This window comes from Hypanus sabinus, chromosome 9, assembly GCF_030144855.1.
Source record: "Hypanus sabinus isolate sHypSab1 chromosome 9, sHypSab1.hap1, whole genome shotgun sequence".
Classification (NCBI taxonomy): Eukaryota; Metazoa; Chordata; class Chondrichthyes; order Myliobatiformes; family Dasyatidae; genus Hypanus; species Hypanus sabinus.
Window position 1 is genome coordinate 57,943,781 of NC_082714.1, and position 13,766 is coordinate 57,957,546.

The 13,766-nt window shown below is 45.0% G+C and overlaps 1 long non-coding RNA gene across 1 annotated transcript in view; it reads right to left on the reverse strand.

Annotated features, from left to right (window-relative positions):
- Positions 1–13,546, reverse strand: part of LOC132399433 (uncharacterized) — a 249,104-nt gene extending 235,558 nt beyond the window's left edge. Inside the window, exon 1 of the long non-coding RNA XR_009513997.1 lies at positions 13,511–13,546. This is a non-coding gene — a long non-coding RNA (uncharacterized LOC132399433). The remainder of the gene's footprint in view (positions 1–13,510) is intronic.
- Positions 13,547–13,766: the final 220 nt, after the last annotated feature.

Below are 13,766 nucleotides of genomic sequence, written 5' to 3' on the forward strand. Positions count from 1 at the left end.
ATAACGCCAGAAATGCCTGGACTCACTCTGACCAATAGCCCCACAAATGCCTGGACTCACTCTGACCAATACCCCACAGATGCCTGGACTCACTCTGACCAATTGCCTAACAAATGCCTGGACTCACTCTGACTAACAGCCTCACAGATGTCTAGACACTCTGACCAATAGCCTCGCAGATGACTGGACTCACTCTGACCAATAGCCTCGCAGATGACTGGACTTACCCTGACCAATAACGCCAGAAATGCCTGGACTCACTCTGACCAATAGCCCCACAAATGCCTGGACTCACTCTGACCAATACCCCAAAGGATGCTTGGACTCACTCTGACCAATAGCCCCACAGATGCCTGGACTCACTCTGACCAATACCCCAAAGGATGTCTGGACTAACTCTGACCAATACCCCAGAGATGCCTGTACTCACTCTGACCAATAACCACACAAATGTCTGGACTCACTCTGACCAATACCCCACAGATGTCTGGACTCACTCTGATCAATAACCCCACAAATGCCTGGACTCACTCTGACCAATACCCCAGAGATGTCAGGACTCACTCTGACCACTAGCTCTGTAGGTGTTGAGACTCACTCTGACCAATAGCCCCAAAGATGTCTGGACTCACTCTGACAAATAGCCTCACAAATGCCTGGACTCACTCTGACTAACAGCCTCACAGAAGTCCAGACACTCTGACAAATAGCCTCACAGATGTCTGGACTCACTCTGCCCAATAGCCTCACAGATGTTTGGACTCACTCTGACCAATAGCCCCACAGATGTCTTAACTCACTCTGACCAATACCCCACAGGAAGTTTGGACAGACTCTGAACAATAGCCTCACAGATGTCTGGACTCACTCTGACCAATAGCCCCACAGATGCCTGGAATCTTTCTGACCAATACCCCAAAGGAAGCTTGGACTCACTCTGACCAATAGCCCCACAGATGCCTGGACTCACTCTGACCAATACCCCAAAGGATGTCTGGACTAACTCTGACCAATAGCCCCACAGATGCCTGGACTCACTCTGACCAATTGCCTAACAAATGCCTGGACTCACTCTGCCCAATAGCCTCACAGATGTTTGGACTCACTCTGACCAATAGCCCCACAGATGTCTGGACTCACTCTGACGAATACCCCACAGGAAGTTTGGACACACTCTGAACAATAGCCTCACAGATGTCTGGACTCACTCTGACCAATAGCCCCACAGATGCCTGGAATCACTCCTACCAATACCCCAAAGGATGCTTGGACTCACTCTGACCAATAGCCCCACAGATGCCTGGACTCACTCTGACCAATACCCCAAAGGATGTCTGGACTAACTCTGACCAATAGCCCCACAGATGCCTGGACTCACTCTGACCAATTGCCTAACAAATGCCTGGACTCACTCTGACTAACAGCCTCACAGATGTCTAGACACTCTGACCAATAGCCTCACAAATGTCTGGAGTCACTCTGACCAATAGCCTCACAGATGTCTGGACTCACTCTGACCAATAGCCTCGCAGATGACTGGACTCACTCTGACCAATAGCCTCGCAGATGACTGGACTTACCCTGACCAATAACGCCAGAAATGCCTGGACTCACTCTGAGCAATAGCCCCACAAATGCCTGGACTCACTCTGACCAATACCCCACAGATGCCTGGACTCACTCTGACCAATAACCACACAAATGTCTGGACTCACTCTGACCAATACCCCACAGATGTCTGGACTCACTCTGATCAATAACCCCACAAATGCCTGGACTCACTCTGACCAATACCCCAGAGATGTCAGGACTCACTCTGACCACTAGCTCTATAGATGTTGAGACTCACTCTGACCAATAGCCCCACAGATGTCTGGACTCACTCTGACCAATAGCCTCACAGATGTCTAGACACTCTGACAAATAGCCTCACAGATGTCTGGACTCACTCTGCCCAATAGCCTCACAGATGTTTGGACTCACTCTGAGCAATCGCTCCACAGATGTCTGGACACACTCTGACCAATAGCCTCACAGATGACTGGACTTACCCTGACCAATAACCCCCGAAATGCCTGTGCTCACGCTGACCAATAACCCCAAAAATCCCTGATCTAAATCTGACCAATACCCCACAGATGTCTGGATTCACTCTGACCAATAACCCCACAAATGACTGGACTCAGTCTGACCAAAACCCAACAGATGTCTGGACTCACTCTGACCAATAGCCTTACAGATGTCTGGTCTCACTCTGACCACTAGCTCTACCGATGCCTGGACTCACTCTGACCAATAGCCCCACAGATGTCTGGACACACTCTTACCAATAGCCTCATGGATGTCTGGACTTACCCTGACCAATAGCCCCACTGTAGTCTGGACTCACTCTGACCACTAGCTCTATAGATGTTGAGACTCACTCTGACCAATAGCCTCACAAATGCCTGGACTCACTCTGACTAACAGCCTCACAGAAGTCCAGACACTCTGACCAATAGCCTCACAGATGACTGGACTCACTCTGACCAATAGCCTCACAGATGTCTGGACACTCTGACCAATTGCCACACAGGATGTTTGGACTCACTCTGACCAATAGCCTCACAGATGTCTGGACTCTCTCTGACCAATAGCCCACAGTATGTTTGGACTCACTCTGACTATCAGCCTCACGGATGTCTGGACACTCTGACTAATAGCCCCACAGAATGTCTGGACTCACTCTGACCAATACCCCACAGATGTCTGGACTCACTCTGATCAATAACCCCACAAATGCCTGGACTCTCTCTGACCAATACCCCAGAGATGTCAGGACTCACTGTGACCAATAGCTCTATAGATGTTGAGACTCACTCTGACCAATAGCCCCACAGATGTCTGGACTCACTCTGACCAATAGCCTCACAGATGCTTGGACTCACTCTGACCAATAGCCCCACAGGATGTTTGGACTCACTCTGACCAATAGCCCCACAGATGTCTGGACTCACTCTGACCAATAGCCTCACAAATGCCTGGACTCACTCTGACTAACAGCCTCATAGATGTCTAGACACTCTGACATATAGCCTCAGAGATGTCTGGACTCACTCTGCCCAATTGCCTCACAGATGTTTGGACTCACTCTGAACAATAGCCTCACAGATGTCTGGACACACTCTGACCAATAACCTTACAGATGTCTGGACTCACTCTGACCAATAGCCTCACAGATGTCTGGACTCACTCTGACCAATCGCTCCACAGATGTCTGGAGTCACTCTGACCAATAACCCCAGAAATGCCTGTGCTCACACTGACCAATAACCCCAAAAATCCCTGGTCTAAATCTGACCAATACCCCACAGATGTCTGGATTCACTCTGACCAATAACTCCACAAATGACTGGACTCAGTCTGACCAAAACCCAACAGATGTCTGGACTCACTCTGACCAATAGCTCTACCGATGCCTGGACTCACTCTGACCAATAGCCCCACAGATGCCTGGACTCACTCTGACCAATAGCCTCACAAATGCCTGGACACACTCTGATTAATAGCCTCACAGAAGTCTGGACTGACACTGACCAATAGCCCCACAGATGTCTGGACACACTCTTACCAATAGCCTCACGGATGTCTGGACTTACTCTGACCAATAGCCCCACTGTAGTCTGGACTCACTCTGACCACTAGCTCTATAGATGTTGAGACTCACTCTGACCAATAGCCTCACAAATGCCTGGACTCACTCTGACTAACAGCCTCACAGAAGTCCATACACTCTGACCAATAGCCTCACAGATGACTGGACTCACTCTGACCAATAGCCTCACAGATGTCTGGACACTCTGACCAATTGCCACACAGGATGTTTGGACTTACTCTGACCAATAGCCTCACAGATGTCTGGACTCTTTCTGACCAATAGCCCACAGTATGTTTGGACTCACTCTGACCAACAGCCTCACAGATGTCTGGACACTCTGACTAATACCCCACAGATGTCTGGACTCACTCTGACCAATAGCTCTATCGATATTGAAACTCACTCTGACCAATAGCCCCACAGATGCCTGGATTCACTCTGACCAATACCCCACAGAATGTCTGGACTCACTCTGACCAATACCCCACAGATGCCTGGACTCACTCTGACCAATACCCCACAGAATGTCTGGACTCACTCTGACCAATAGCCCCACAGATGACTGGACTCACTCTGACCAATACCCCACTAAATGTCTGGACTCACTCTGACCAATAGCCCCACAGATGACTGGACTCACTCTGACCAATACCCCACTAAATGCCTGGACTCACTCTGACCAATACCCCACAGAATGTCTGGACTCACTCTGACCAATAGCCCCACAGATGCCTGGTATCACTCTGACTAACAGCCTCGCAGATGTCTAGACACTCTGACTAATAGCCCCACAGATGTCTGGATTAACTCTGACCACTAGCCCCACAGGATGTCTGGTCTCACTCTGACCAATAGCCTTTGTGTTCATGCCTACATTCCATTCCTCAGCACTCTCCTCTCATTACTCTCATTAGTCTCTCTTTCCCCTCATTGCCGCGTCTCTCATTACACCACTTATTTCTAATCTTGTCTCCCCTTGGTCATGCCCTTCATTATTAACTTCCCCCTCCTGCACCCCTTCTCTGCTTCTTGCCTGCACCCCCATCAGCTGCTCAGTGCCTCAGAGTGAGAAAGCTCCCAGCCATCTCCCAAACCTTGCAATTTTTCCCATGTTATTCTTAGATTCATAAGAGGTGTTGACACACCACAAAACACCAGCATAAAAATAATTGGTCAATTATGTGCTTGTTTGACGTAATACTGGTTCTACGTGTGCTTCCAGACTCTCCTCTTCTGATCATGTTGATTGTAAAATCAATTGTGGTAGAAGAATGTTTAATGTAACTGAATTTACATGAAGATATCAATACTACAATACCACTTCAGTAATTTTTAATTTTACTAGTGCTGACCTTTTAGCATCTTGCTCAGATTTATAAAATAAAGGACAGAGAGTGCTTGAAAGGATTTGACAATCGTAGTTCCAGTCCACTGCAGCGCAAGCACTTTTCTCCTCTATCTCTCAGTCCTTGTCTTCTAAACTTCCCAATCTGATATGAAATCTTTTTATCTTTCCTCCTTCTGAGAATTGCCTTAGGGTGTTTGCCTGCGGGGAATGAAACTTTTGATTGGTGTCACTTTTGGAATTGTTTCTGTTTTATGTTGTACATCAAAGGTTATGGTTTACCCCAGTATTCAGAGCACTTGATCCAGGTCACACTCCAGTACATCACAGCAGTTGATGGGTGTCTTTCACATAAGATTTGAGGTCAGGCCCTTGTCTGTTCTCTCTGAAATCTCCTGTGCCATGACTCTTAACAGTTAGAGCTTAACATACACCAATAACTGGACATCATTACTTTGTGGTCAGTGGGAACATGTGATATTTATATTTAACACCACATCTCATCCATTATAACAATGATACCAAAGCACCTCATTACTTTCAAGTTGCTTTGGAAGAACAAAGGTTGTAAAAATGTCCAGGCATTCCGTGGACTCCGTAGCTGACCTAGCCTTGCTTTTTCCTCCTGTAATCCAGTGGTGTGAGCAACACACCAACAGAACAACACGTTCAAGATGCTGGAAGAATTCAGTAAGGCAGGCAGAATCTATGCTGAGGAATAAATGTGGACTGTTGGTTCATTTCCATAGATGCTGCCTGACCTGGAGGAGAGGCTGTACTTGATTTGGTATTGGGAAAAGAACCTGGACAGGTGTCAGATCTCACGGTGAGAGAGCATTTTGGAGATATTGATTATAATTCTATCTCCTTTACAATAGCATTCGAGAGGAATAGGAACAGACAAGTTAGAAAAGCGTTTAATTGGAGTAAGGGGAATTATGAGGCTATCAGGCAGGAAATTGGAAGCAGATGTTCTCAAGGAAAAGTACGGAAGAAATGTGGCAAATGTTCAGGGTATATTTGTGTGGAGTTCTGCATAGGTACGTTCCAATGAGACAGGAAAGTTATGGTAGGGTACAGGAACCGTGGTGCACAAAGGCTGTAATAAATCTCATCAAGAAGAAAAGAAAAGCTTACAAAAGGTTCAGAGAGTAAGGTAATGTTAGGGATCTAGAAGATTATAAGGCTAACAGGATGGAGCTTAAGAAGGAAATTAGGAGAGCCAGAAGTGGCCTTGAGGATGCCTTGGTGGGCAGGATTAAGGAAAACCCCAAGGCATTCTATAAATATGTGAAAAGCTAGAGGATAAGACATGACAGAATAGGACTTATCAAGTGTGACAGTGGGAAAGTGTGTATGGAACCAGAGGAAATAGCAGAGGTACTTAATGAACACTTTACTTCAGTATTCACTATGGAAAAGGATCTTGGTGATTGTAGTGCAGACTCGCAGCAGACTGAAAAGCTTGAGCATGTAGATATTAAGAAAGAGGATGAGCTGGAGCATTTGGAAAGCATCAAATTGGATAAGTCACTGGACAGGATGAGATGTACCCCAGGCTACTGTGGGAGGTGAGGGAAGAGATTGCTGAGCCTCTGGCGATGATCTTTGAATCATCAGTGAGGACAGGAGAGGTTCCGGAGGATTGGAGGGTTGTGGATGTTGTTCCTTTGTTCAAGAAAGGGAGTAGAGATAGCCCATGAAATTATAGTCCAGTGAGGTTTACTTCAGTGGTAGGTAATTTGATGGAGAAGATCCTGAGAGGCGGGATTTATGAACATTTGGAGAGGTATAATATGATTAGGAATAGTCAGCATGGCTTTGTCCAGGTCAGGTCATGTCTTACAAGCCTGATTTAATTTTTTGAGGATTTGACTAAACACATTGATGAAGGAAGAGCTGTAGATGTAGTGTATATGGATTTCAACAAGGCATTTGATACGGTACCCTATGCAAGGATTATTGAGAAAGTAAGGAGGCATGGGATCTGAGGGGATGTTGCTTTGTGGATCCAGAACTGGCTTGCCCACAAAAGGCAAAGAGTAGTGGTAGACAGGGCATATTCTGCATGAAAGTTGGTGACCAATGGTGTGCCTCAGGGATCTGTTTTGAGACCCTTACTCTTCATGATTTTTATAAATGACCTGGATGAGGAAATGGAGGGATGGGTTAGTAAGTTTGCTGATGACACAAAGGTTGGGGGTGTTGTGGATAGTGTGGAGGGCTGTCAGAGGTTACAGCGGGACATTGGTAGGATGCAAAACTGGGCTGAGAAGTGGCAGATGGAGTTCAACCCAGAGAAGTGTGAAGTGGTTCATTTTGGTAGGTCAAATATGATGGCAGAATATAGGATTAATGGTAAGACTCTTGGCAGGTTGGAGGATCAGAGGGATCTTGGGGTCCGAGTCCATAGGACACTCAAAGCAGCTGCGCAGGTTGATGCTGTTGTTAAGAAAGCGTACAGTGTATTGGCCTTCATTAACAATGGAATTGAATTTAGGAGCTGAGAGGTAATGCTGCAGTTATATAGGACCCTGTTCAGACCCCACTTGGAGTACTGTGCTCAGTTCTGATTGCCTCACTACAGGAAGGATATGGAAGCTATAGAAAGTGTGCAGAAGCCATAGAAAGGGTGCAGAGGAGATCTACAAGGACGTTGCCTGGATTGGGGAGCATGCCTTATGAAAACAGATTGAGTGAACTTGGCCTTTTCACTTTGGAGCGACGGAGGATGAGAGGCAACCTGATAGAGGTGTATAAGATGATGAGAGGCATTGATCATGTGGATAGCCAGAGGCTTTTTCACAAGGCTGAAATGGTTGCCGCCAGAGGACACAGTTTTAAGGTGCTGGGGAGTAGGTACAGAGGAGATGTCAGGGGTAAGTTTTTTACTCAGAGAGTGGTGAGTGCGTGGAATGGGCTGCCGGCAATGGTGGTGGAGGTGGATACGATAGGGTCTTTTAAGAAACTTTTGGATAGGTGCATGGAGCTTAGAAAAATAGAGGGCTATGGGGAAGTCTAGTAATTTCTAAGGTAGGGACATGTTCAGAACAACTTTGTGGGCCAAAGGGCCTGTATTGCACTGTAGGTTTTCTATGTTTCCTCCAGCATTTTGTGTGTCTTGCTTTGGATTTCCAGCATCTGCAGAATCTCTTGAGTTTATGACACCAACAGTGTTGTTATTATGAAACTGGAGATGGCATTTATGCTCCTGTTACTGAGCCGTTCAATATGAAATAAGTAATTCATTCTAATACCAATGAAAAAGATAACAAGACAGTCAAAGAGAGAAAAGTCTTAAAACATAAAACGTACTTGCACATAAACTGATAGACTTAGAGTTTCACTGAAATCACTTGCAATACTGAACTTCTTATAACTAATGCACCCTTAACATATTTTTACCATGTCATGCTCATACGTACTCATGCTCCTCCTTATTTTTGCAGAAGTAGGTGGAATTCCATGGAAACACACAGGAAATTGCCCCTTCGTGTGCATAACCCCTCTGCACCCAGGATCAGGCCTGAAATAGTTCAGTGATCAGTGGTGATAGTTTGCTCATATCTACTCTTCCGATTACTCCACAAATTCTTCTATCTCAAAGCTTTCAGATAGTTTAACTAAGCTTCTCACTTTATCTTGTGAGTCTTTTAAATTTCATAGACACACAAAATAGGTCCTGGCCAGACCCGAGCAGTGGCACAGTCAATCTGAAGATGCCTCTGTACTATTGTGGCTGAGAATCAAATTCATCACTTCAAATTCTAGCAAGGTGAAGTGATAGGACACAGCCAGAAGGGCAGGCGGCATCTGTGGAAGGAGCAACAGAGTCAAACTCCCAGGTTTTGTTCTTTCATCAAGGTGTAAGTGGATATGCCTTCATTCAAATTTTGTGCCTGTCACTGATTGCTCTTGCTTAGTGTGAAAGTATGTCTTAAAGCATTCAACAGTGAACTGTACACATGTATTTATCTGAATTGTTTTTAGTGGCTGAAGCATGTTATCTTTCTCTGTTTAAGTCTGTGTGCCATTTTGGAAAGGCACAGAGAGACCTAGAGCGCCAGACTCACAACTCTAAAGGTAGTGACCCAGATCAGTGACAAGGTAGAGTCTGGGTACAGAGGCACAGAGTCTATGAATAGATTGGACTTCAGCTTGCTTTGTATTGAACTGTTGACTCTGTTTTTCCCTCCATAAATGCTGCCTGAGCTGCTGAAGATTTCCAGCAATTTCTGAGTATGTCTCAGTTTATAAATTGAGGAAATGAGGAGAGACCCTTTCAAAGTGGAATTTTCTTCTTGTCAGCCATTTCAATTTTGATCCCCTTTCCCATTCCATGGTAGTCCATGGCCTCCTCTTCTGCCATTATGAAGCCTCTCTCAGGTTGGAGGAGCAACACCTCAAATTCAGTCTGGATAGCTAGCAACCCGATAACATAAACATTGATTTCTCCAACATCCAGTAATTTTGTCCTCTCCATGTATCCTCTTCCCACTCTGGCCTCATACGGTTTCTCCTCACCTGCCTATCACTTCTTTTTCCCTTTCTCCCATGATCCACTCTCCACTCATGTCAGATTCCTTTTTCTTCAGCCCTTTGCCTTATCCACTTATCACCTCCCAGCTTCTTACTTCATACCCCTTCTCCCACCCACCTGGCTTCACCTATTACCTTTCAACCTGTCCTCCTTCCGTCTCCCCACCTTCTTATTTTGGCATCTTCTCTCTTCCTTTCCAGTCCTGGTCCAAAATGTCAACTGTTTATTCATTTCCATAAACATTGCCTGACCTGCTGAGTTCCTCCAGCATTTTGTGTGTGTTACTAGAGACTCCCTGTATTCCACTTCACTTTACTCCACTCCCTATGAAGGGAGGAAGGCAGAAGGAAGGTAATTAAAGGCCACTTATTGATATTGGCGTCTATAATTAAGGATGAGTTTTTAGGGTACTAGGAGGTGCATGATAAATTAGGCCAAAATCAGCATGGTTTCCCTAAGGGAAAATCTTGCCTGGTGAGTATTTTGGAATTCTTTGAGGAAATAACAATTAGGATTGACAAAAAAGAGTCAGTGAATGTTGTTTTTTTTGGATTTTCAGAAGGCCTTTGACAAGGTGCCGCATGTGAGGCTGCTTAACGAGAAAAGAGCCCGTGGTATTAGAGTGAAGATATTAGCATGGATAGAAGATTGGCTGACTGGCAGAGGGCAAAGAGTGCGAATAAAGGGGTGTTGTGGAACCTGGGAGTCTGCTGAAGGTCTTGGACAGATTGCGAGAATGGGCAAAGAAGTGACAAATGGAACAGAGTGTAGGGAAGTGTATGTTCATCCACTTTGGTAGAAGGAATACAGGAATAGACTCTTCTCTAAACAGGTAGAAAATTCAGCAATTAGAAGTGCAAAAGGAATTGAGAATCCTTGTTCAGGATTCCCTAAAGGTTAACTTGCAGGTTCAGTCAGTTGTAAAGAAGGCAAATGCAATGAAAGCATTCATTTTGAGAGGACTAGCATAGAAGAGCAAGGAATTGAATTGAATTGACTTTATTACTTATGTCCTTCATGTACATGAGGAGTAAAAATCTTTACGTTACTTCTTGTTTAAATGTGCAATGTGCAACTTATAGTAAGTTATAATAAATAGTATGTACAACATGACAGTCAATATAGCATAGAGATACAACTGTAGCAGCGTGAATTAATCAGTCTGATGGCCTGGTGGAAGAAGTCGTCCCGGAGCCTGTTGGTCCTGGCTTTTATGCTGCGATACCACTTCTCGGATGGTAGCAGCTGGAACAGTTTGTGGTTGGGATGACTCAGGTCCCCAATGATACTTCGGGCCCTTTTTACACACCTGTCTTTGTAAATGTCCTGAATAGTGGGAAATTCACATCTACAGATGCGCTGGACTGTCTGCACCACTCTCTGCAGAGTCCTGTGATTGAGGGAAGTACAGTTCCCATACCAGGTAGTGATGCAGCCAGTCAGGATGCTCTCATTTGTGTCCCTGTCGAAAACCATTAGGATTTGGGGGGCCCATACCAAACTTCTTCAATCATCTGAGGTGAAAGGGGCGCTGTTATGCTTTTTTCACCACATATCCAGTACATACAGACCATGTGGGATCCTTGGTGATGTGAAACTTGAAGCTGTTCACCCTTCAACCCTAGATCCATTAATGTCAATAGGGGCTAGCCTGTCTCCATTCCTCCTGTAGTCCACACCAGCTCCTTTGTTTTTGCGACATCGAGGGAGAGGTTGTTTTCGTGACATCACTGTGTCAGGGTGATGACTTCTTCTCTGTCGGCTGCCTCATTATTATTTGAGATTAGGCCAATCAGTGTAGTGTCGTCAGCAAATTTAATTAGCAGATTGAAGCTGTGGGTGGTGTACAGTCATGGGTTTACAGAGAGTAAGGGAGGGGTCTTAGGATACAGACCTGAGGGGAACCTGTGTCGAGGGTCAGAGGGGCAGAGGTGAGGAAGCCCACTCTTACCATGATCTGACTGGACGTCCAGGATCCAGCTGCATGAGGCAGGGTGAAGGCTGAGGTCTCTGAGCTTTTTGTTAAACTTAGAGGGAATATGCTGTTGAATGCTGAACTGTAGTCCAAGACCAGCTTTCTCACATAAGCATCCTTCTTCTCCAGATGTGTAAGGACGGTGTGTAGAGCTGTGGCTATTGTGTCGTCTGTTGATTGGTTTGCAAATTGTAGGGGGTCCAGTGTGGGTGGTAGCAAGCTGCAGATGTAGTCCTTGAGCAGCCTCTCAAAGCATTTGTTTATTATTGAGGTGAGTGTGATAGGACACCAGTCATTCAGACATGATACCTTGGTCTTTTTGGGTATGGTGGATGTTTTGAAGCAGGAGAGCACTGATGCTGAGGCTTTATAAGGCAGTGGTCAGACGGCACTGGGAGTATTGTAGCAGTTTTTGGTTCCTTATCTCAGAAAAGGTGTGTTGGTATTGGAGTGGGTCCAGAGGAGGCTCACGAGAATGATTCCAAAAGTGATAGGGTTAATGTATGAGGAGTGTTTGAATGCTCTGGGACCAGTGAGCATAGCCTCAGAATGGAGTGACGTCCATTTAGAACAGAGATGAGGAGAAATTTTAGCAAAAGGGTAGTGAATCTGTGGAACCTTAAGTCACAGACAGCTGCGGTGGCCAACTCATTTGGTATATTTAACATGGAAGTTGATAGGTTCTTGATTAGTTAGGATTTCAAATTTATGGGGAGAAAGTGGGGAATGGGGATAATATATCAGTCATGATAGAACGGCAGAGCAGACTCGAAGGGCCAAGTGGCCTAATTCTGCTGCTGTCTTAAGATGATCTGGTTTCTTTCAATGCCCAGAAAGTTATTGATCAGAGGACAAAGAGTTAAAGTGATTAGTAAAAGAAGCAGAGATCAATGTCTGCAGTGAGTTATGATCTGGAATGCATGTTGTGAAAAGTGGGGCAAGCACCCTATGCAAACTTTTGAAACAAAGCTGGTTGTGCACCTAATGGTGGTAGAAACACAAGACTTTTTGGATTGGGTCTCCTTCAATGTGCTGGCACTGACATGATTGATCGAATGGCCTCCACAGTACTACATTCCAGATTGTTTGGTCAACACCTAAGGGGTTCTGCAACTTGACAAAAACCACTGTGCCTTCACTGATTACGTTCCTCAGTCAAATTCCAATGTCATTGAATGTACTATTTCTCACCCTTTGATAAGTTTATGGTTAAAAAGAAAGGAATGTACTTATACCACCTTTGTCCCCATCCCTAGGATGTCTCAAAGTGCTTACAGCTATTGAAATGATTTTATATGCTGCCACTGTTGTAATATATTGTGTCTAAATCTTTGGACTGTACTCGAACTGCTTTCAATGTGGACTAAGAGTAGAAATAGTAGATGCACATGGTAGCCTCTCTGTGTACAGAGAGACCTATATATCTAAGATATAACTTTTTTGTTGTTCCCTTTCATTCTCAGGCAAGTGGCATCACTGCAAGTTGTAAAGCACCTTAATATACAGGTTAAGAGGGCATGAGCCTAAAATAGAGGCAAGTTAAGCCTTGGGCTGTTGTGTGTTCTTGGAGTCTGAGATGCAAGCGCATGAGGCAGAACGTACTGTTCAGAATCACTGGAATGTGAAACAAAAACAAAGTATTTGCAAGAGAAGCCAAGATGTACATATATGATAACAGAGATGCCTCTGAATTAGCATGAAAGGATGTCAATCTCTTTGATCTGCAAGAGTTCATCACACTCCACTATGAAGAGCTTGCTGTCTTACAGCTGGTCTACCTCTGTACCTTCAAACCATTTCTCTTCCCTGAACTCCCTTTACCTTTCTGATATTTGCTCTGGATTGTCTACCCACATCTGCTTTAACTCCCATCTGCTACCCATTTCTTCACAAACACTATTGAAACCAAGTCTTATCAAAACAGGAGCTCAAAACCTCTGAATTTTATACATCCTTGCTACCATTTTTCTCTAATTGTATTCTGAGAAGGCTTCTGATTTTCATAATTGTTACCTTGTCTTCAACAGTACAGCCATCACTCAGTGTTGAATTCAGGATTTTGCTGCCAAGTTTCTGTGGCAAGGTTTAACCTCTTGACCCCTCCCTGGCCACAAGTGCCAACACTGAGTCACGGCTGAGTTGTCAAGGTGAGTGTTGTTTAGAGTTCAGGAATGGATTACTTATCAATCCAGGAGCTCAACATCACGCACTCCATGTCAGATTCAGCCAACTGTTCATTAAGAGTTGCTTATTCTGAACCACAGAGCAG